We start from the raw sequence: 20,139 nt of genomic DNA on the forward strand, positions 1-20,139 counted from the left end.
TGTGGAATATATAGGCGGTGCGTAAAAAATTGAATGCAAAAAGTGTTTGAAATCATGCTTGAAAATCATCGTGATCCAAAGCAGTACAAACGAAAGTAAGAAAGATTAGCTCATGACCAAACAGGAAGCAACCTCTTCAAATAACTGCTCGTTCAGCAGTTTATTGGGAACAATGCTAATTGGGCGTTAAAAGAAAAAGACGCTCTTCCATATTAGTTTAAATGTTTGTAAAAAAGCTTTTTTTCGTTTTGTTTATTTCATACGGCCAAGGGTACGTACGGGACGTGCTCTTGTGGAATATATAGGCGGTGCGTAAAAAATTGAATGCAAAAAGTGTTTGAAATCATGCTTGAAAATCATCGTGATCCAAAGCAGTACAAACGAAAGTAAGAAAGATTAGCTCATGAACCAAACAGGAAGCAACCTCTTCAAATAACTGCTCGTTCAGCAGTTTTTATTGGGAACAATGCTAATTGGGCGTTAAAAGAAAAAGACGCTCTTCCTTATTAGTATAAATGTTTGTAAAAAAGCTTTTTTTTTTTTTGTTTATTTCATACGGCCAAGGGTACGTACGGGACGTGTTATTATGAAATACATAAGCGGTGCATAGAAAATGTAATGCAAAAAGTGTTTAAAACTTGAAAATCATCGTGATCCAAAGCAGTACAACCACACTTGATGCAATTTTCCGCTTTGTAAACGAATTACATGCAAATGAGAATGAGGTCGGACACGAAACAGAGTTACTTAATATAACCGCGTTTATTGTGTCACCTATTTATTCATTCTTGCTTGACAACTTGAGTTTCTTTGGACGTTTCAAACTTGGTTTTGCTCTCGAAATAGAAGATCGCGTGCAATATGTTAACATGAACAATCCTGAGTGTTGAAACAACCTTTCTGTTCCGCTCTGCGTGCGTCTATGTCGACATTTGTCATTGTTTCACGGAACATGACAAAGTGTACTTAAAATCATTGCGGTTTCTTTAATTTACGAACATTCAAAACACTGACGTCGACACTTCGGGACGATACTTATACTGGCGATGGTGTTTAATCAGATATGAATGTATCTGATATGAATGTATCGTCTTCACATAGCTATGTTTTGTTCAGGTCTGATTTTATATCAATTAGAAATACTCCCTCGCAGGTAAGTCACAAATTCATTAGACCCTCCTTCAATATTCAATATCTTTATGGTGCATTACTGCGAAAAAAAGTATGCTATCTTTACTTTAATCCTTTCTCTAAAGGAAAACACGTCACAATTTTGAACTGCAGGGCGTTTCTAAATTTAAAACTTCCCATTAACTTGATGAAGCTCAATAAACTCAGCCGACTTGATTCAATTCAGCGTTAGACATCGAGTTGATAACAACTTTCGCTATTCAAAGAAGTCCGTTGTTGACTCATTTACCCGTGAAGAACATTCAGGTGAGTCTCTTGATGCATAACATGTTTATTTATCAGACATAGTTTGATGCTACTCTGGTTTGCAGATTTAATGAATGTAACTGAAAAAGCTACAATTCATAGACCCAACGTTTCGACACTCCTGTCTAGTGCCTTCATCAGGGGTGATCTAAACGCTGCAACAAGAGGTCCTTTTATATGATCACTGATTAGCGGCCTTTTTTCTGACGAGGTGTAAATAGGAAATGAAGCGGAGGCCTCTTGTCGCATTTGAATTCAGTAGAGCCGTCGATCCAATTCACCCTTGAGTGCGAAAAGGATAGACATTTGCCCTTTCTTGATTTAAAAACCTATGGATCCAGTCACGAAAGAACAACGAACCGACGCCATTTATTCTATTCCTTGCAATGACTGTGACAACGAATACATCGGACAGACCAAACGTCAGTTTGGTACACGGTTAAAAGAGCACCAAAAAGTGGTTTTTCTTTGCAAAAAGGAAAATTCAGCTTTATCGGAGCATACATGCCTAACCAACCATACAATTGGGTGGGATATGTTGAAGTCCTAAAGTAATAACCTAAATGTAATAAAGTCCTAAATGTAATAACATTTGGTCCTAAATGTAATAAAGTCCTAAATGTAATAACGTTTAGTCCTAAATGTAATATGCCTCCAATGCAATCGTTTAACTCCTTCAGTGCATTGTTATTATGGGGGACATCCACAATGAGATGTTAAAGTGACAGCTGTTGCACCAAAAAAACCGCTGACCAGTATACATGTCACATTACGGGCTCGCTGATATAAATCAGCGTCTTTCTACTTGCTAGACATAAGAAATATCAGTAGTCGAAGTATGGTCCTTAAAGCGGTCTATTGATCGAGTTGAAGAAAATCATTTTCAGCCCAAAGTGGGCTAGTGCTTGGCTGGAAGCTTAAAGAATGGAATCGATTGGTACGTAATCATTAAGACTTTTTTTGACAAGAAATTGAGTACAATTGATGATGAACTAGCATGCTATTGTTGATGTTATCGTTCGTGTTAAATCTTTAGTAGTGATGCACCATTTTAGAGCAGTTTGAATGATTTCGCTGTGTCACATGTTAATCCAAAAGAAAATTATTATTATCAGTAGTGTTACTGAAATTTTGCACATCAATGTTATTCAATGTCAATTGATTTTAATGAAGCATTTGGGTTCATTCTTAAGACTGACTATCCTGATTTATCAATTTTGAACCTGAGATATTGCATTTCTAGCCCTCTATGCCTTTACTCCACCTCAGTAATCAGTTCATGTACCATATGACTAAATGGAAACTGTTGAGCTTTCTTTTTCATTCATCTATTTATCTATTCATTTTCTCCCCTCACGGCGGGGAGAAGAGATGACGACAAAAAATGAAATATAAACTCGAGATCAACTGAAAAATATATGTTTTCCTAATACTTCGGTTCGGGAACTGATGAACCTGTCATAAAGGGCTAAAGGAAAAAAAAAATGAATGGTTGATTAGACCATCAACTGACCATCTTGTGTTAAATATTGTAGTTCAATGGTTCAATTTTACTCTTGCGTGGAAAAAAGGCAACATGTCGAGACCAAGGTTGTATGGTCAAGATTTCTGGCCTGTTAGCCTCGTTCTCTTTCTACTACTTTTTTATGGACCGAGACTTCGGTAAAATCGCAAAAAAAAGAACTCGGCCAACATCCAGCCATTTTGACCTCACGCTTGATCAAAACGCATATGAATATATTTTATGCAGACCCATACATTCTGGCAAGGGAAGAGAGTTCAAAAAATGCACTTCCGAGCCCGGAATTTTTCTAACACATAAGTCGATGGACTTCCTTCCTTTTCCTTGTAATTCGGTTCATGAGGTGTTAACTTCAGCACTGATGACAGAAGTATATCGTCAAAATCTGTCACACTTAAGAGTCTGAGCCAATGATATAAAGAGAGCTATTGGTCAGCGTTCTCATTGCTTTTACGTCCGTTAATTTGCTGCCAAAAGCACATTAGTATCAGTATAAGGTTTTGTAGCCAATGCTTCTCAATCTACGTCTTTAGCAAATAAAAAGACGCTGATTCATATCAGTGAGCCCGCAATATGCCATGAATACTGGTCAGACGATTCTTTGGTGCAACAGCTGTCACTTTCACATCTCAATGTTAGCGCAGTTAAACGATTGCATAGGAGCCTTATTACATTTAGGACCGAACGTTATTACATTTAGGGCTTTATTACATTTAGGACCAATTGTTATTATATTTAGGACTTTATTACATTTAGGATAGTTATTACATTTAGGACTTCTACAGGATAATTCTAAAATTATCAGCACTAATCGGCGTTACCACCGGCGCCTTTGTTTGGAGGCTTGGCATATTACCTCCGCCCACGCTCCTTTAAATCGTGACGATGGCGGTTTGCTTCCTGACGCCTATTTACACCTCGTCAGAAAAAAGGCCGCTAATTAGTGATCATATAAAAGACCTCTTGTTGAAGCGTTTAGATCACCCCTGATGAAGGCACTAGACAGGAGTGTCGAAACGTTGGGTCTATGAATTGTAACTTTTTCAGTTACATTCATTAAATCTGCAAACCAGAGTAGCATCAAACTATGTCTGATTGTCCACCTGGTTGCCGTGTGAACTTTAATCTATGTTCATTTATGTACACTCTTTTTATTATAAGAAATATTAACTTTTGGCTGAGGCTGAATGTTCCTTATTTTTTGTGACTCGAGCCTGAACGGTACGTGGTACAGAATGTCATTAACTTAATTTCGACGTGACAAGGAAACCTACAAAATGAGTTGCTCTTCAGTGTATCATGCGATAAGAAAACCGCAATATTAGTTTGAAAACAAAATCCCTAAAAATTGTTAGATCAAAGTTCAAACAAAAGAAAAAAAAAAAAAAGAAAAATAAAGACGTTCTTAGCTGACTTTCAGGCTAGGCAGTTCTTATATGTTGAATATATGTTAATATCAGCCTAAGGTTTTTTTTTTTTAAAAAAATGTTCTTACAGGAAAAGAGTGTAAAGTAAGCGCTTACTTCTTTTCCTACATTTGGGTTTTTAAACTCAGCGAATAATACGGCTCAAAGGCTGTCTGAGATACAAGGACTAAAGCCAATTTGTATCACGATATACTTTTTCTTCAACTGAAATTTTCGCTGTTATTGTGCACAATCTAGCAGTAAAGTTCAATTTGTCTTTCTTGAAAGTGACCTACAGAGCACACTTTCGAACTGTAATGATTCAATTTATTATCTTTAGTTGTTTCTGTTACCTACAAGCTATAGGCAACCTAAGAATGTGTGCATACGTCTCAACTTGAGGCTGGTTCAATGGATTTTTAAATAAGTAGAGAGGCTCTTTTTCTCACGCGGATGGAGAAGCATCGTTATGAATTGGCAGAGCGATCTGTTCAAGACAACTCTTTCTACAGTGACCCAAATTTCAAAATAGATCATTACAGAAAGCTGTATCGAAAAGCACAGGTTTTTTTAGAAAATCATCAAAATTGAAAACATACTGACCGGCAAACACTCTGTGTGATCTTTCTCGTAAGCTTTGTTACTTTCTTTAAAACCGCGGCGGTGTTTGAATCATTAGTGTAGTTATTTAAAAATCAAGTGGTTTTTGATCCCAGCAGATTACTATGGACTCAGTAGTGATGTTTATTGGCCTGATACAAGTTATATTGGTCTTGTGGATTGTAACACCTTGCGAGAGTGATGTTTGCAGCCAAAAAATCTGTCAATGTACCATTTCGGTAGGACCCGCATGATAGTCAATGCCAAGTTCATGGATACATTCCGACTGGAATCCCCAGCAATACAATTGAACTGTAAGTGATTAAAAAAATCTAGACCTTTCTTCAAAAAAGAACCGAGTCATGGTTTGAAAGGTTTTGCTATTTGAAAGCAATGTTTGGTTTATCTGTTGAATTAAAAAAAAAAAAAAGCACATTTAAAAATTTACCAGGCAATAACACCCATCTGTAACCTTTGTTTAGTTTTCTGAAATATGTTTTTCTTAACCTTTTTAGCGTAGCTTCATGCTTTTAAAATGATACAAGTGTTGCAACTAATTTTATTTTCAATTTCTTCATTAGGAAACTTTCGAGTTGTTCCTTAAAGTCGATTTCAGAAGACTCCTTCAGGAACCTAACTGTTTTAAAAAATACTGTAAGTAAATAATTTTAAAGTATGGGATAGATTCAGCTTAAAATTAATAGGCTGGTATATTTATTGTTATTGTTATCATAATTATCACTATCATCGTTGCTATTATTATTTTAAGCTTTTGTGAAATTTAATAACCATTAGACATGTATTGAAGGGAAAAACAAAATAGTGTAAGCTTCGCTGTTAGTATTACAGATCCTTGCGCGATGATATATTTGCAATAACGTTTACAATATGTATGCCTACCTGTAATAGAAATTTGATGACAAGCTTGCCTTAAAAGAACTTAAAACCCGAATAAATCTTCTAGCGCAAACAAACAGTCATTTGACTACTGGGGCGCTGCTTGGAATTTCAAAAACAATGAAAATTTGTCAAAACACTTAGTCTGAAGTCACACATGAGAATTCTGAAAGCAGAGTTGCGAAGTTGACCAGACATTAAGCATTCAGATACCTACCACAAAACAAAAAAAAATAGGGATTTTTTTTATGGAGAGACTTTCAGAGTTTTAGCACTAGGAGATTTTACTGATTATCTGTAAGCTTCTTGAAAAAAAAAAAAAAAACAAAACAAAACAAAACAAAACTATTAACCAATCTGAATGAAGAATTTTTTATTATTTACTTTCGTGTACAAATGTGCAAATGGAGTGCAGTAAAAGGAAGCAAATTTTGCATGTATTTAAATTCGGCAAGCTTTGATTATTAATTGAGATAAACTTTTTCATTCTAGTGACTTGTCGAATAACTTATTTCGACGCATTCCCCACAACACTTTCAGGGATATGGATTAGCTGGAAATAGTGTAAGAATGCGTTTATTTATAATGAATGAGTAGGTTCATATGTTTGTCCGGTTAAAAGCATTTTTGTCCGCAAATTTTCATAAAATCTTGTCAGCTCCTGTGTTTTCGCTAATCCCAATCCCTTTAATTTATAATTGCGAAACTATTTACTGCTTCAAAATCTTAAGCTTAAAGTAACTAAATATATAAATTTTAGATTAACGATGTGATATGCAATTTCTGAGCTTCATATTTTTGGAACTTACAATTGTTTCCCTAGAAATCTTGCCGACAACCTAATTTCAGGGAGTTTCTTCCTTCCGGAAAGTGTATCTCAACTGTGAGTTTTGTTAACGATATATTTTTGAAAAGATAGAAAAAACGTATTAAAACTCGCAACTGATTTTTATCCTTACATTAAATTGTACCTTTTTCGTCAGATCGCCACTTTTTTTCTTTACATCGCAAGCAAACACAGAAGACCTTCGATAAATGTAATGCAAGCAAATATGAATTTCCTCTTTCTCTCTAAAAAAAAGACCGTCAGGTCTGCACTTTAAGCTGTTAGTTAATGTGAAGGAATCAAAATAAAGTGAACTTGTCATCTTTTTGTCCTTTGCAAAGTATTTACCCAGTATATGGAGAGAAAATTTATGGTGTTTGCTGGCTTATGTCTCTTACCTAACGGACTTTTTTCAAAATGTTTTAAAACTTAGTAAATTCATTAAAAGTCAATGCTAAATATTTTACTTGCATAGCGTTATCACACACAACTTTCTATCAAGTACTGACGCAAAAGTCATTCTCAAAGGATTAAAACGGCTTCGAAAACTGTAAGTACGACCTTTTATCCTGTTCCACATGCTTACAGAATCAATAATATATGTCGTACAAGTAAAAGGAAAAAAAAAGACAACTATGAAAGATATAGGGAAGTTATGGAAATATGGACCTATAAGCCTAGTCCAAGATCCAGTTCTCGTGAACTCATTGCCAGCGAATCAGAGCGGGGTATCCGAAAGTATTGGTTTAAATATTTAATGAAAAATTCATTTTTTCCCTATAGTTCCACGCTTGTGATGAAAATAATAACTGCTTTCTCTGTTTCTAAGTTCAAGCTCAAAACTTACCAGGTTTCTTCCATAACTATCGCAATTTATTAACTATCAATATCCTTTTTTTAATTATATATATCATCGATCGCAGTTACTCATCTTGAATTGAAGAAATGTAAAATGGTTTCCATGTTTACACAGCCTGATGTAAACACGCGGGAGGTTGGAGAACAAGAGTTAAGCGTAGCAAACCAAGAGTTAAGCGTACGCAAACCAAGACGCTCATGTAAAATGGTTTTATGGCCAATCAGAGCGCGCGTACTATTTGAATTATTTTATAAACTTAGTTCCTGTCTATACACCAAACGGTCAAACGTTATCTAACAAGGATATCCTGCTCATTGTGCACTTTTACAGGAATATTGATTCAAATCCACTTGGACCTACTTTGCCATCCACCTTCTTCGCTGGCTTTAATAAGATGGAGCTTCTGTAAGTTAGTAGCTCTAGAAAATTCTCCAATGATTTCGAAACTTGTAACAAAAACGCCGTGTGCGAACGTGATCAGTCACGTGCATGCTTGACTACTCTCTCACTATTCCTTTTAGATAACGTCCCTTGTTTTACATAGTTTAAAGGTTTTTGCTCAACTTTTAGCTTCCGAATGTTGTTTATTTAGCCAACTGATTTGTGCTCCTTTGGGTCGATTCGGCTTTTTCTTTTTCGACAAAGTGGCCATACCGATAACTGCGCCTGAAACTTAACTTTTCACCGGAACATGTTCCGCACGAGTTACAGTCAATTTAATAAAGCTGGATCAACATAGAAAGTTGCGTTATTTTCTTGCGGGTTCAATTTTACAAAGAATGAAAACAACAAACTTTAGATGAAATACATGCTTTTCACCTCTTTAGAGGTTGGCTGCCATCCTGTACAAAATTGTTTTAAACTACCCCTTCAATAAATTCTAAAAACTCGTAGTTCCCCCTCGCGATCCAGCTCTTTCAATAAAAATCTTGACTCCTGAGATATGACTTAGGAATGTTGTTGGTACTTTGGCTGAAAAAAAAAAAAAAAAAAAAAAACAAAACGGCATTGAAAGTGACAGAGAATTCATTAGTGATAGACTTGTCTCATAAATCCGCTGTCAGAACTTTCCATACTTACATTGTTTGGCAGTTTCCCCTACTCTTTCCTTCACTTCAAACTATTTCTCGACTTTTTTTTCCACAGTTCCATGAGTGGGTGCCACCTTGAAGATATCGAAATGGAACATTTAAAGCCATGCAAAATCTTACAGAACTGTGAGTAAATTTTTTCTTAGATATTATTATTGATTTTTCAGATGTCCGAGCGATTGATTATGCGCGATATGTATCGTGAGAAAAGCGGTCTTAAAGTTATATGTACATAATTAACTAGATCAAGAAATTGTGTGTTATGTTCTGTTATGCAAACACTTCTCTTGACGTTTGACTTAGGCAGTCTTAGCAGGTTTATTTTGCCGAAACTTTTCTAATCCCGACCAGCCACAAGTCATTATACATTTGTCCGTTTTTAGTGATCTGTCCTTCAATAAGCTGAATATTATACACGAGGGCACAGTAGAAGGACTTACGGATCAGCTCACAAATCTGTAAGTAAATCGTCGTTAAGGAACACCGTTCTTTGCATAATAATAAGAACTTACTAAAAAGAACTTTTCAAGAGACCTCGATCGTTTCTATGGACAGTGGTTTAAACCACGGATAGCACTTATGGTACTCGCCTTATTTATTTCACATTTGAATAGATAGGCTGATTGACTTTCATATGCATCAATGCAAAGCAGAGGCAATACGACCCTTTCTCCCCCCTTTCCCCTCGTCTCCACACAAAAAAGAAGAAGGTAAAGAATGATTTTGACTCTACTAACAACTGATAGGTTCCTTCACGGAAACGAATTAGAGACCATAGGTGATGGAACGTTTAAACAGTTTAAAGTTCTCAATAGATGGTAAGTGAGACTCCAAGTGCAAGATAAGCAGATACTTTAAACCTGAAATACTTATATAATATCAATAGGATATGAACAATTTTTTTTTTACAGCCATGTGACCCTAAAGGCATCTCGCCCGAAGTCATGTTGCCCTAAATCCTGAGTCATGTCACCCAGTTTTTTTTTTTCAATCACAAGTAAAAACATCAACATGACATACCGGGGTATATTGCTTTGTTCGACGCTTGATCAGGAGTAGCGCTAAAGTCGTAAATTCACAATCAAACGCAGAAGATTAAATAATGTATGACAGGAAAAAGAGGAAGAAAAAAAGATACTGAAGAAATGAAACATTTTTCTGATTCGACATGACAGCTTGAAGTGGGTTAAGTTTCGACGTATTGCGGTAAAGATGTCATGAATTAAAAACATCCGGAATTCTGCTATTTTAAAAGTTATCTTTGAGTTTGCACTGAAAACGTTTTGCCATGTTTTAGATACTATATCCTGTAGCTCCTTGTTTGTTGACCATATATGATCGAGGCCCTGAGAAGGACATTGCTTATTGCTAAGAGAAACACGATGGCGTACTGTTCATTTGCTTTTTTTTCCTGTTGTTGTTTGTACGACTTCTACAGCATTCTTCGAGAGAACAAACTAACATCTGTACCAGATTTGAAAGGTCCTAAGGTTATTGTACTTCTGTAAGTATGGTGCGCCGATCAATTCTTAGCTTCAAATCCCCCCCCCCCCCCCTTCCTTCCCTCCTGGCCATCCCCAATCGGGGGTTGGGAAACCTTGCCTTGCTGGGGTGGGCAATTTGAACTGGAAGTGTTGAGTCTTTCGTGGGAATACAAGTGTTCAATCTTTAAAATATGGAGGTGCACGTTTTGGGCAAATAGTTCACTTTTGCGAGCGAATTGCTTAGAAGAAAAGATGTACGAAGTGTAGGCTTTAAAGATTGGTCAATATGTAGAAAGTCTTGGTTGCTGTGCAAAAAAAAAAAAAAAAAAAAAATAAGTGGGGCATTTGAACATAACTTTTGCTCGGGAGCGGGAATTTGAACGAACTAATCTTCAAAAGTTCAAAACCCGGGGTGCCTGGGGAGGATGTTGAAGCTTCGATTCATTGACGCATAACCTTGTAATACGTACTATTCTTAAATTGCAATAACTGTTAGGATTTGATAAGATATAAAATGATTACACAGCCTCCAGAGATTACAAACTGGTTTATAATCTCTGAACACCCCTTTAACGACAACTGGTAAAGATGGTTATTGTAACATTTCCTTCTATTGCAAAAAAAAAACTACTCCGCGTTTTTAGTTTGTACATTTTCGTGACTTTAATCATCCTTGCATGATCAAATTCCATTTATTTGGAGACAGTAAGTCTTCTCAAAAGCTTATCACAGGGTGCCACAAATTGAGACTAGGTTCAGTTCAAGGTGAGCGTCGATTCAGAAGATCTTCAACAGTACACAACTATGACGTGTTCAAATGATTCTAATTGAAAGACTTCGCTCAAGTATCAAAGGTAGTACAAAGGAAAAATTCAAATAAGTTTTCACAATTTTTTAAAGTTTTTTGTTGTGCTTTTTGCAGGCAATTAAATAAGAATCGGATCAAAGATATATCAAGAATTGCAACATCTGGAATTAAACGCCTCTTTGAGCTGTAAGTATACAAGTGACTTTCTGTGAGTAGACGTTTCCAATTTGTTTCATGCAGTAAATTCTTGTGATCAGATTCATGGGTGCGAGCGTGATCCATATTCCCAGTCCGTGCCGATGCCATGCCTGTTTGCATTACAGCGTAGTAGAGATCAAATTTCCCCTTACAGAAAATTCAAACGAGCGCCATGAATATCTTACAAAACAAATTGGTTCAAACGTCAGCTACGACATAAAGCACGCGCAAAGATCTGTCAGCAACCAAGAACCTACAGTTGACACCGACCTTTTTTTCGTGCATTCAGTATTCCCTGCGTGCTTCATATCATTATGAATGCACGCTGGTACAAGAAACAATATCTATAGCAATAAGGTTTATCTTTCCTCAAATTTAGGTGCAATAATTATATTCTTTCTTACGTTTTAGAACATCATTTTGGACTTTTGACATCGAGTAGTTTTCGGAGATAAAGTTAGCGATGATTCGTCGAAAGCAATTACGTTAATAAAAAGTAAAAGATGCAAAATTCAGGTTTTCAAAAGATGAAGAGCGCAATTTGGAGTAGATGAGTGGGCAGTTTTCAGGCTTTATTCCTAATAATATACATGAAGAAATTACTTAGTTCTGATTGGTTAAGATAAATGCAGTTTTCAGGTATTTCAGTGCAGAAGAGGGTTAATTCAGTGCAGAGAAGTATAACAAACCAGACATTCTGATTGGTCAGTAAACAAAGAAACTCATAGACAGCCAATCAAGTGCGAGCCTTGGATTTCGCAACATTTGGATACGCTGAAAATTTGCGAGCAAAACAATGGTCGGCAGGTTTTCTTTCGCCACCGCAACAACAATACAGTAGCTGAGAAACAGCTCTAACAACAACGAAAACACTGTAAAAAGCAATGCTCTTTGGTTGTAGGTTTGGAAAAAGTGGTGTTCGGAGAAGGAAATCGAAAGTTACGAGCCGACCCAGCTTTAACACTTAACTCGAGCGATTCTACGCCAAAACTAAACACAAACATGGTTAAACCTCGCAAACGACATTTCATCGAAAGTGATTCGGACATACTGAACAATTCCTTGAACTATTTAGCCGGACATTGAACTTTTTTGCACCTTAAAGATGTGAAAACATCATGGTGTATTATTGTTTTTATTGTACGCGGTTACTATGACCGAACGCACAAAGTCACTTGCATGGTTTGAGTAAATTACTTTTGCACTTGAAGTGTGCGCTTTGCTTCTGCATGATTATGATAAGCTATCTTGTATTTTTTCATGTAAATTATTAATACGTAATCAAATGATTTTTCTCGTGCAATGTTGAATATATAAGCACCTGTTGATTTTTTCAAAGACCACAAATTGCATTCGCCCTACGGGCTCGTGCAATTTTGTTAGTCTTTGAAAAAATTTTACAGGTGCTTATTTATTTCAAATTGCACTCGAAATCATGTGATTATCTATACGAATTGCACGTGAATGATTCTTTATTACCTATAACATAATAATTACGCAAAAGCAAACAGCTTATCACGTGCACAACTGATTCACTCATAATTTGCAAATGCTCTTGTGTTTCAGTCAAAAGAGCTATGTTCAGTCAAAAAAAAAAAAACGATATTCTATTATGCTTCTTTATGGTCATTAATTTTGATATCAGAAGCCCAGATAAATTCTCTTAGCTCTTTTCGAAGTATCAATTTCATACTCTGTGTTTCTTTTCTTATGCATTCTTTTATCAAAACAAAAGCATTTCATAAGTCAATCAGTTTGAGGTATTTTTTTCTTATTCCTATTGCGTAAAGCTTAACGTCCCTCAATATTATGCCTATCGAATAAACTTTTAAGTTTAAAAACAAATAACACTTTTATCTTGTAGGTTGTTGTCTAGCAATGAAATCGATTATCTTCCACCAAACATATTTCAAAATATTTCCATAGTGGGATCAATGTAAGTAAGATTTAATGTAATAGCAGGCAAGGAAAGTCAATTCGAGACATCTTTTGCCACAAATAAATCCATGAAGCTCCTATAGTTTTTGTCGGGGTTTACCCTCTGAATGATGTTTAACCAGTTACGATAGTCTTTCCTGGGTTTTTCTTTACTTTGAACGGGTTCATCTGTTCATGGATTTTTATACTGGTCATGTAACGCTTTTGAGTGGTATACCATAGAATATCCCACGAGTTTTTGTATTTTCTCGGTATATGCATACCCCTCTGATCTCCGTCGACCTTTCGAATCTCTCGAAAATAAAGTGATAATGGCATAGTGGTCATCCAATTAGGCTGGGGGAATTTCCGCCAGACCTCTTTCCTTTAAAAATGAGGTAGTTCTTGATTTAAGTCGACAAACTTGCTTCCATCCGAACTCGTTTTCTTCACTGCTCTTAAGTTTCTTCGCCTTACAACGAAAACATCAACTTCTTGATCAGTCAACTATATCTTTTTGGTTAAATATTTATTTTTACTGAGTTTTCGACCTCATGAATTAACGTCCTGGGAATATTTGGCTCTGACACGGCTCAAACAACACCTAAAATAAACTGGAAACGCCGCCACCGCTCGCTGAATTTTGGCAGAATAAGATCGGAAAGGGCAGCTGCAATACTGTCGAATATACAACTGATTTCTTTTATTCTGGTTGGTTGTATTTTTAATAGCATGGTACCAATAGCTATAGAAGAAGTAAATGCTGTAGATGCGTCTGTTTCTTATCCCTAATCTTATTCATGTTATCTTCCTTATAGTGACTTGTCATTCAACAAATTGCGGTCATACCAGATGGCTTATTCAATAAGCTTGGAACATTACAAATTCTGTGAGTAAATATTCAGCGCACTTTTCCCAAATTTATGATAAATTGAATCATGTTGTTAGCAGCAATATCCTATTGGAGAAAAAACATTGCTATTTGCCCTCCTCCCTTAAAACCAGCCACAGAAAATCGCTGCAAGTCTTTTTAAATTAACGCTGACTGATTCTACTTTTTGCATAACTGTCATTTGCTTTCTGGGGGTTGTTTAATATAAAACTTCGATCCGATGCCGCAAGCCAAATTGTGACTTATCAAAAAGTGATATTCTTATTGATATTGCTACTATTATCATCATAACCATTATTATTGTTGTTCAAACGGTATAACTGTTCACAATGCTCTTTTTTTCTAAATCAAGGATGATTAGCTTCAACAACATCTCCAACATCAACAATCGCACCTTTGAAGGACTTTCAAGCTTGAAGACGCTGTAAGCTCCCTTTTGGTTTTTCATGTCTGTAATCCCACCTGACTAAAAACACACTCATCAATCAATAAATCGCATCTTGATTTTTATTTATGTATTTATTTCGTTATTAAATCATATTACGTCTACAATCCTTTCTTAAATAGCTTTTGTGTTTAATACTCTTTTTTAATTTACAGCATGCTGATAAAAAACAAACTGACATTTATTTCCAACGGTGTTTTTGATGAAACTGCTTTGAAATCAGTGTAAGTACATGTACGTTTTATAATGTTAACGTATATCCTAGAATATAATAAGATAACAGAATATAATATTCAAGGAAACCAGTAAAGTAAAATAAAGGCTTTGTTGTGATACACACGGGGCATGATATATGGATGACGACGCCTATATGTCAACATGGTTTGAACCACGCAGTCTCTAGGTTGAATTAGTAGAAACTGAGAAAAATTCAACCATCAATAAACATGAATGTTTCAATGCGTAACATAGATTGCAAGCGCTGAGTCCTGTTGTGTTAACAATATGAGAAATTTGACTTGTTTGGGTTTGTTTTGTTTTGTTTAGTTTTTTTTGTTATCATTTCTTCCTTTATATAGTTTTCTTCACAGTAATGCCATCAAAACGATTGGAAGTGAATCCTTTAGCAGACTTAACCTGAAACAACTGTGAGTAAATTGAAAAATAAAGTGAAGTTTTAAACGCTACAGTGAAATGTATTAATCAAGCTTACCACTTTGGCTTCAAGAGGATCATTGATCTGTTTTTGATTGTTGCCTTTTTTATTAATCCTTTACACCCTTAGAGTGAATATTCTCCAAACTGTTTTCTATACGTTTTGTAAGGTGCTGGTAAGGAGAATCTGTTTAACAATTAAGAGCTTTTTCAGTTGGCGATCACCTCCATTCTTCTCCCGACCTAAGTGTTTAATTCAGGGATGATATTGTTAGGAGAAATTGGATGCTAGTCACTCTAAGGGGTCAAAGGGTAAATTTTGCACAAAAAACGGTAACCACATCAACCCATATGATAAGAAAAAAAAACCATGTCTCTATAAGTATGTGTAAGCTTGAATTAATCATTAGCTTATTATTGACATTTTTTTCAGTACTATCTTTGATAATCCTCCTACACTCGTTACTAGATGGAATGTGTTCGACAAAATGGACACCGAAACAAAAAAAAGTGTAAGTGAATCCAAAGCACTCCTTTGAATATTGAAAGGTGACTATCGATTTTCGAAAGGCCACATACTTGAATTTAACGAAGATCTTCAAGGCTGTAGGAGAGCATTAATAAGCTTTTAAAATCTAAGCTGACCTCAATCGGTGTTTCTACATCGGTTAATTTTCGCAAAAGGATATGAGATTGCTTATTGGTTAACGCACCGGACTCAAAAATCGGAATAGACGGGTTCGGAAACAAGCATAAGCGAGTTCATTATATGGTGCTCTCGAGCGGGAAGATTCTAATCCATAAGTCTCCTTACACCGTAAGAATAAAATTTGCACTTGAGAATTGGGCAATGGGGTTAAGGTACTGGAGAAACTGTGGTGCTGCGTGGGTGAAGGGTAGGCGGGGGGAGGGCGGGGGGGGAGATGGGGGGGAGGAAGGGGTGTGTGTGTTTTAAGCTGGACGTTGAGAGCGTGGCCCACCGGCAGATGGAGTGCTCGTCCCTTTACAGTACAAAAACCGCGATAAAACGACCGCCGTTGGTGGGGACCACAGATCTAAAGAGTATCGCTCCTGCAATTAAAATTATCATCAAAATAATCTACAGATCGTTGACATGTAAAAACCTTCTTCAGCTGCCGAAAGGACAGTATCAGTCTGTAATGTGAGTAAACCTAATGTTGACGTTTTAAGATGACTTATTTCATATATCATATCTTGCATCTGTACTATTAGATTCATTGTTTCCAGACGATAGGCGCTTAAGTCAGGAGCCCATAATGGCTCCTGCTAAAGTCTACTGAATTGAGTATTTGTTATAATTAAAATTTCAATTGCTTTCAATATTTTGCTATTTTCTTAAACTTAAGTGACTGTGCCCCCTCCACTACATTCAATACACTTTTGACTGGAGAACAATCTAGCTACAGTGGTGGCCTGGAAAGTTCAGGCTTTGAGTGCCATTCCTGTGGGCCTCATCCCAGTGGCTCCAGATGTCGTAACTGCTCTCTTTGTCAAGTTGGTTATTTCATGCACGCCAAACAGATGTGTATCAAGTGTCCTGCAGGTGACAAAAGACATTTAAAATGCTTCATGTCATAGTTAACTAATTTGGAACAACATAACATTACTAGAGAAAATTCGAGCCGTTGTTAGTTACGTTCTTTAATAGAAGAGGTCTCAAGCTTGGTCACTCCGAGTGCTAGATCCTAACTTAAATTTTCCCTCTATCCCATTTTCGTTTCCTTTGCTCTCGTTTTTAAAGTTTTCATCCCTGCCTTCTTTTTTTCATTAGTTGGTTCTGCGTGTAAAGTGAGCTGGTGCCTGTAGGGCCACCGCCAATTAGTCCAGTTTTCACTCATAATCAGTTTTATGTCGTTGCATCCTTCTTACATAATATCTGGTGGCTACCGTTTCATTTCCGTTGTGGTTTCATTTCCTGTTGTACTTACGTTGCGTGTCACGTGACATTTCACGTTCTTTGACATTTTGGAGAGAGTTTTACCTTCGTGTAAATGTTTTAGTTCGCAAAACAGTTTTTTAACGTGATTGTGGTTGTAATCGTGATTGCGTTATTGCGATTACCCTTTTTCTTGTACGTTATCTTGTAACGCTACAAACACATTAAAGGCGAAAGCTACATATCTTCACAGGTGGTTTTTATCAGGATGAAATGGGACAAGTTGATTGCAAAAGATGCAGCATTGGTACATTTGTTTCTGAAACGCGACATCCTGGGACAAGTCCTACCGACTGTGTGGCATGTCCATACGGTAACTGATGTTTTTTCTCTGAGACACTCTTAAAATTTTTCACCATGAAACTTCTCCCTGCATGACATTCCATGTGTGGTTCATAGCGTTGCAGAAAAAAGAAAAACTTTTCTTCTCAATCCAAAATGGAAACGGCTGGCAAATAATTTCTCGCTAGTGTGAGTACCGCTGGACTCCATTTTGCGTCCGAAAGTAGAACCTATCCTTGGAGCTAATTCCTAACTAACTGTTTGCGGTTTGATGAGTTGAATTTATTTTAACGGTTGGCTTTGCGCCTTTGTACCAAATAATGTGAATACACTATTTATCTAAATTGCAGGTACTCTCTCCAACGAGACTGCGGAATATCGAGCATGCAGATGTCTTCAAAACTTTTATCGGTTGGATCGTTTTGGTCCGTGCTCAGCATGTCCACCACACGGTTTTGTTTGTGGGAACGATACAGCAATACTTGCTCCTAACTTCTTCTGGAAATGGTCAAATCAGTCTGAAAAGGAATTCTTTAAATGTTTTGTTAATAACATCCACTCTTCTAAACCAGATTACGACACGTCATATTCTACGTTTAATACTTTACTTCCAAAGCCATTCAAATGTCCTTATGCCAATTGCAAGTCTTGCGAGGGTGGAATCGACTCTGAATGCCACCATGGATATAAAGGAGTTTTGTGTGCAACCTGCTCTAAAGGCTTTTACTTCCGATTTCACACTTGCTTGAAATGTCCTCGGTTAACTGTAACAGTTACTTCTTCCATCTTGGTAATTTCTCTTTTTGTTGCTGTGTTTCTAATAGTTCTTTGGGGTGACTCCAACGTGCAGAGAATAACCGGACAGTTGCAGATGTCGTCATGTCGTGCTTTAAGATTGTGCTTGGTTTTTACCAAGTCATTGCTGGAATTTTCTCGGCATTAGCGAAAGGCCAGTGGCCAGTCATTTTGATCTCAACGGAGAAGGTTCTAAAAGTGTTTGAAGGGAACATCTTGCAGTTTGCGCCACTAAGCTGCATTCATTCTTCCCTGCGTCTCGATGAACTCGGAAAGTTCACAGTGATCGTTGCTTTAAATGTCCTCCTTGTCGGCTTGATTTTCCTTTATCTTTTCGTTAAAATACGCTACATTATAAACAAAACCGACCGTGCTGAAAGCCAAAAAATGAGGGAAATTAGGAGTTTGAAGAAATCTTGCTATCTGAACATTTTCCTATTGTTGTTAACGACCTACCCCACGACGAGCAAGTCGATTATTCAAATTCTACCTCTTCCCGGTGCGTGTGTAGAAACGTGTTTCTCAAACGAAAAGCTCGACTGTATCTTCCTTCTGAGAGCTGACTACTCTATCCAGTGTTTCACTCCTCGCCACAGCTTGTATTGGCTCATGGCCTCTATTCTGGCATTATATCTCGTAGGATTTCCACTTTTGGCTTTGTTTCTCACTTACAAATATCGGGAGTCCCATGAAAACGAAACAGTTTCTTTCGGGCTCAGAGTGTTCTTTGAAAACTACAAGAAGAAATTTGGTTTTGGGAGGTCATAGAGATGTACCGCAAACTGATATTGATCTCATTGATTTTCCTATTTGGATCTAAAAGCCTTCCTCAAATCGGTCTCACAGTTCTGACAGTCAGCGTCTTTGGAGTGCTCTACACCGTATTCCGACCAATCAAGGACAAGTTTGAAGACCACCTACAAACATTTGTTCTTTGGATAATTTTCTTTGACGTTTGTCTGGGTGCAGTTTACACAAACTGGGATGAGAGTCGGGGAGAGGACAAGAACGACTCCATCTTTGTAAATGTCCTGTTCGTGGTCCTTAACGCCTCTGTATTGTTAATTGCCATTGATCGATCAATTTAACTTTACATTCACGTATATTAAAAGTGCAAATAGCAATTACCGGGAAGTTTTAAGGGAGTGGGATGTCTAAATGTCGCGTCTGTGCAATTGAGTATCATATGTTGTGTATATTTAGGCATTTCCACTTTGCTTTTTCATATTGCTTCATATTTTGTCATTCCGTTCTTAGTTATGTTATCACCGAAAACTAAGTGCTTTGTATTCTTAGAGCAAGTACTTTGGAGAAAATCTTGCATTTCATTGTATAAAAGCAGTTAATGTAACATAGCTGGCACTCTTCAGTAGAAAGCTTTGTAGTTATCGTTTGTCATATAACCTAATTGGATTAGTGAATAATATTAGTTACTCAGATCACTAAGTTGTCCTCAGTTATTCAAGCAGCCAGCACGAAAACTGTCCATATATATCTTGCTTGAGAGTCATGCCTTATCAAATACCAAGAAAAGGCCTCAGTGAATATAATAAGTTTCTATTTTATACATACTGAGATTAACACTGTGAAGTACTATTGTTCGTGTCTCTGATTGGACGAAAGATGTATTTTCACAATCGTTCACTTCCCTTCTTTGAAATGGGTCGGTCATTGAGAAAAAATGATGAGAATGCACTCCCTCCCGTAGCCTTAGACAAGTCAAGAAGAATTGTTATTTAAAAAAGTCAGAGTGCGAGTTATTGGGAGATTTTGGTTAACCCTAAGAGGTTTCTCGTTAACACGTTTTACAAAAATACAAATGTTATTGAATAATTGATAATTATGCTATTCTGTTCTTATCTTTAACTGCGTCAGGAAAGGGAATATCACATGTGAAGTTATTTCGCAAGTACTTTTCCTTCTGCCCGATGAGATGTTTCAATTTCCTTCGCCAAGGACTGGCTGGCGCCTCTTAAGAATAAGGCGGTCACCACAACACCTGAAGAATCATTCTTGATCTAGGATGGCACCCAAGAGCCTCGCCGATATATTCTATCTATACCGTTATA

General features: G+C 36.7%; 1 protein-coding gene, 1 long non-coding RNA gene and 1 other non-coding gene across 4 annotated transcripts in view; 2 read left to right on the forward strand and 1 right to left on the reverse strand.

Annotated features, from left to right (window-relative positions):
- LOC131779566 (uncharacterized) overlaps positions 1-20,139 on the reverse strand; it is a 40,724-nt gene that overhangs the window by 5,774 nt on the left and 14,811 nt on the right. The gene's annotated exons all lie outside the window — the stretch shown is intronic.
- Positions 1,072-5,614, forward strand: LOC136280084 (uncharacterized). The gene is made up of 4 exons (XR_010717122.1): positions 1,072-1,153; positions 1,257-1,437; positions 5,085-5,279; positions 5,547-5,614. It is a non-coding gene; the product is annotated as an uncharacterized lncRNA (long non-coding RNA).
- LOC131794458 (putative leucine-rich repeat-containing protein DDB_G0281931) overlaps positions 6,355-20,139 on the forward strand; it is a 13,786-nt gene continuing 1 nt past the window's right edge. Inside the window, exons 1-20 of the transcript XR_010717129.1 lie at positions 6,355-6,426; positions 6,686-6,745; positions 7,164-7,238; positions 7,878-7,952; positions 8,694-8,764; positions 9,022-9,096; positions 9,385-9,456; positions 10,077-10,142; positions 11,045-11,116; positions 12,993-13,064; positions 13,864-13,934; positions 14,290-14,361; positions 14,538-14,606; positions 14,961-15,029; positions 15,470-15,544; positions 16,142-16,198; positions 16,404-16,600; positions 17,187-17,306; positions 17,626-19,142; positions 19,944-20,139. The exon at positions 19,944-20,139 is cut by the window's right edge and continues 1 nt beyond it. This is a non-coding gene — a transcript (putative leucine-rich repeat-containing protein DDB_G0281931). The remainder of the gene's footprint in view (positions 6,427-6,685; positions 6,746-7,163; positions 7,239-7,877; positions 7,953-8,693; positions 8,765-9,021; positions 9,097-9,384; positions 9,457-10,076; positions 10,143-11,044; positions 11,117-12,992; positions 13,065-13,863; positions 13,935-14,289; positions 14,362-14,537; positions 14,607-14,960; positions 15,030-15,469; positions 15,545-16,141; positions 16,199-16,403; positions 16,601-17,186; positions 17,307-17,625; positions 19,143-19,943) is intronic.

The sequence above is a fragment of the Pocillopora verrucosa genome, chromosome 4 (assembly GCF_036669915.1).
Source record: "Pocillopora verrucosa isolate sample1 chromosome 4, ASM3666991v2, whole genome shotgun sequence".
Lineage (NCBI taxonomy): Eukaryota > Metazoa > Cnidaria > Anthozoa > Scleractinia > Pocilloporidae > Pocillopora > Pocillopora verrucosa.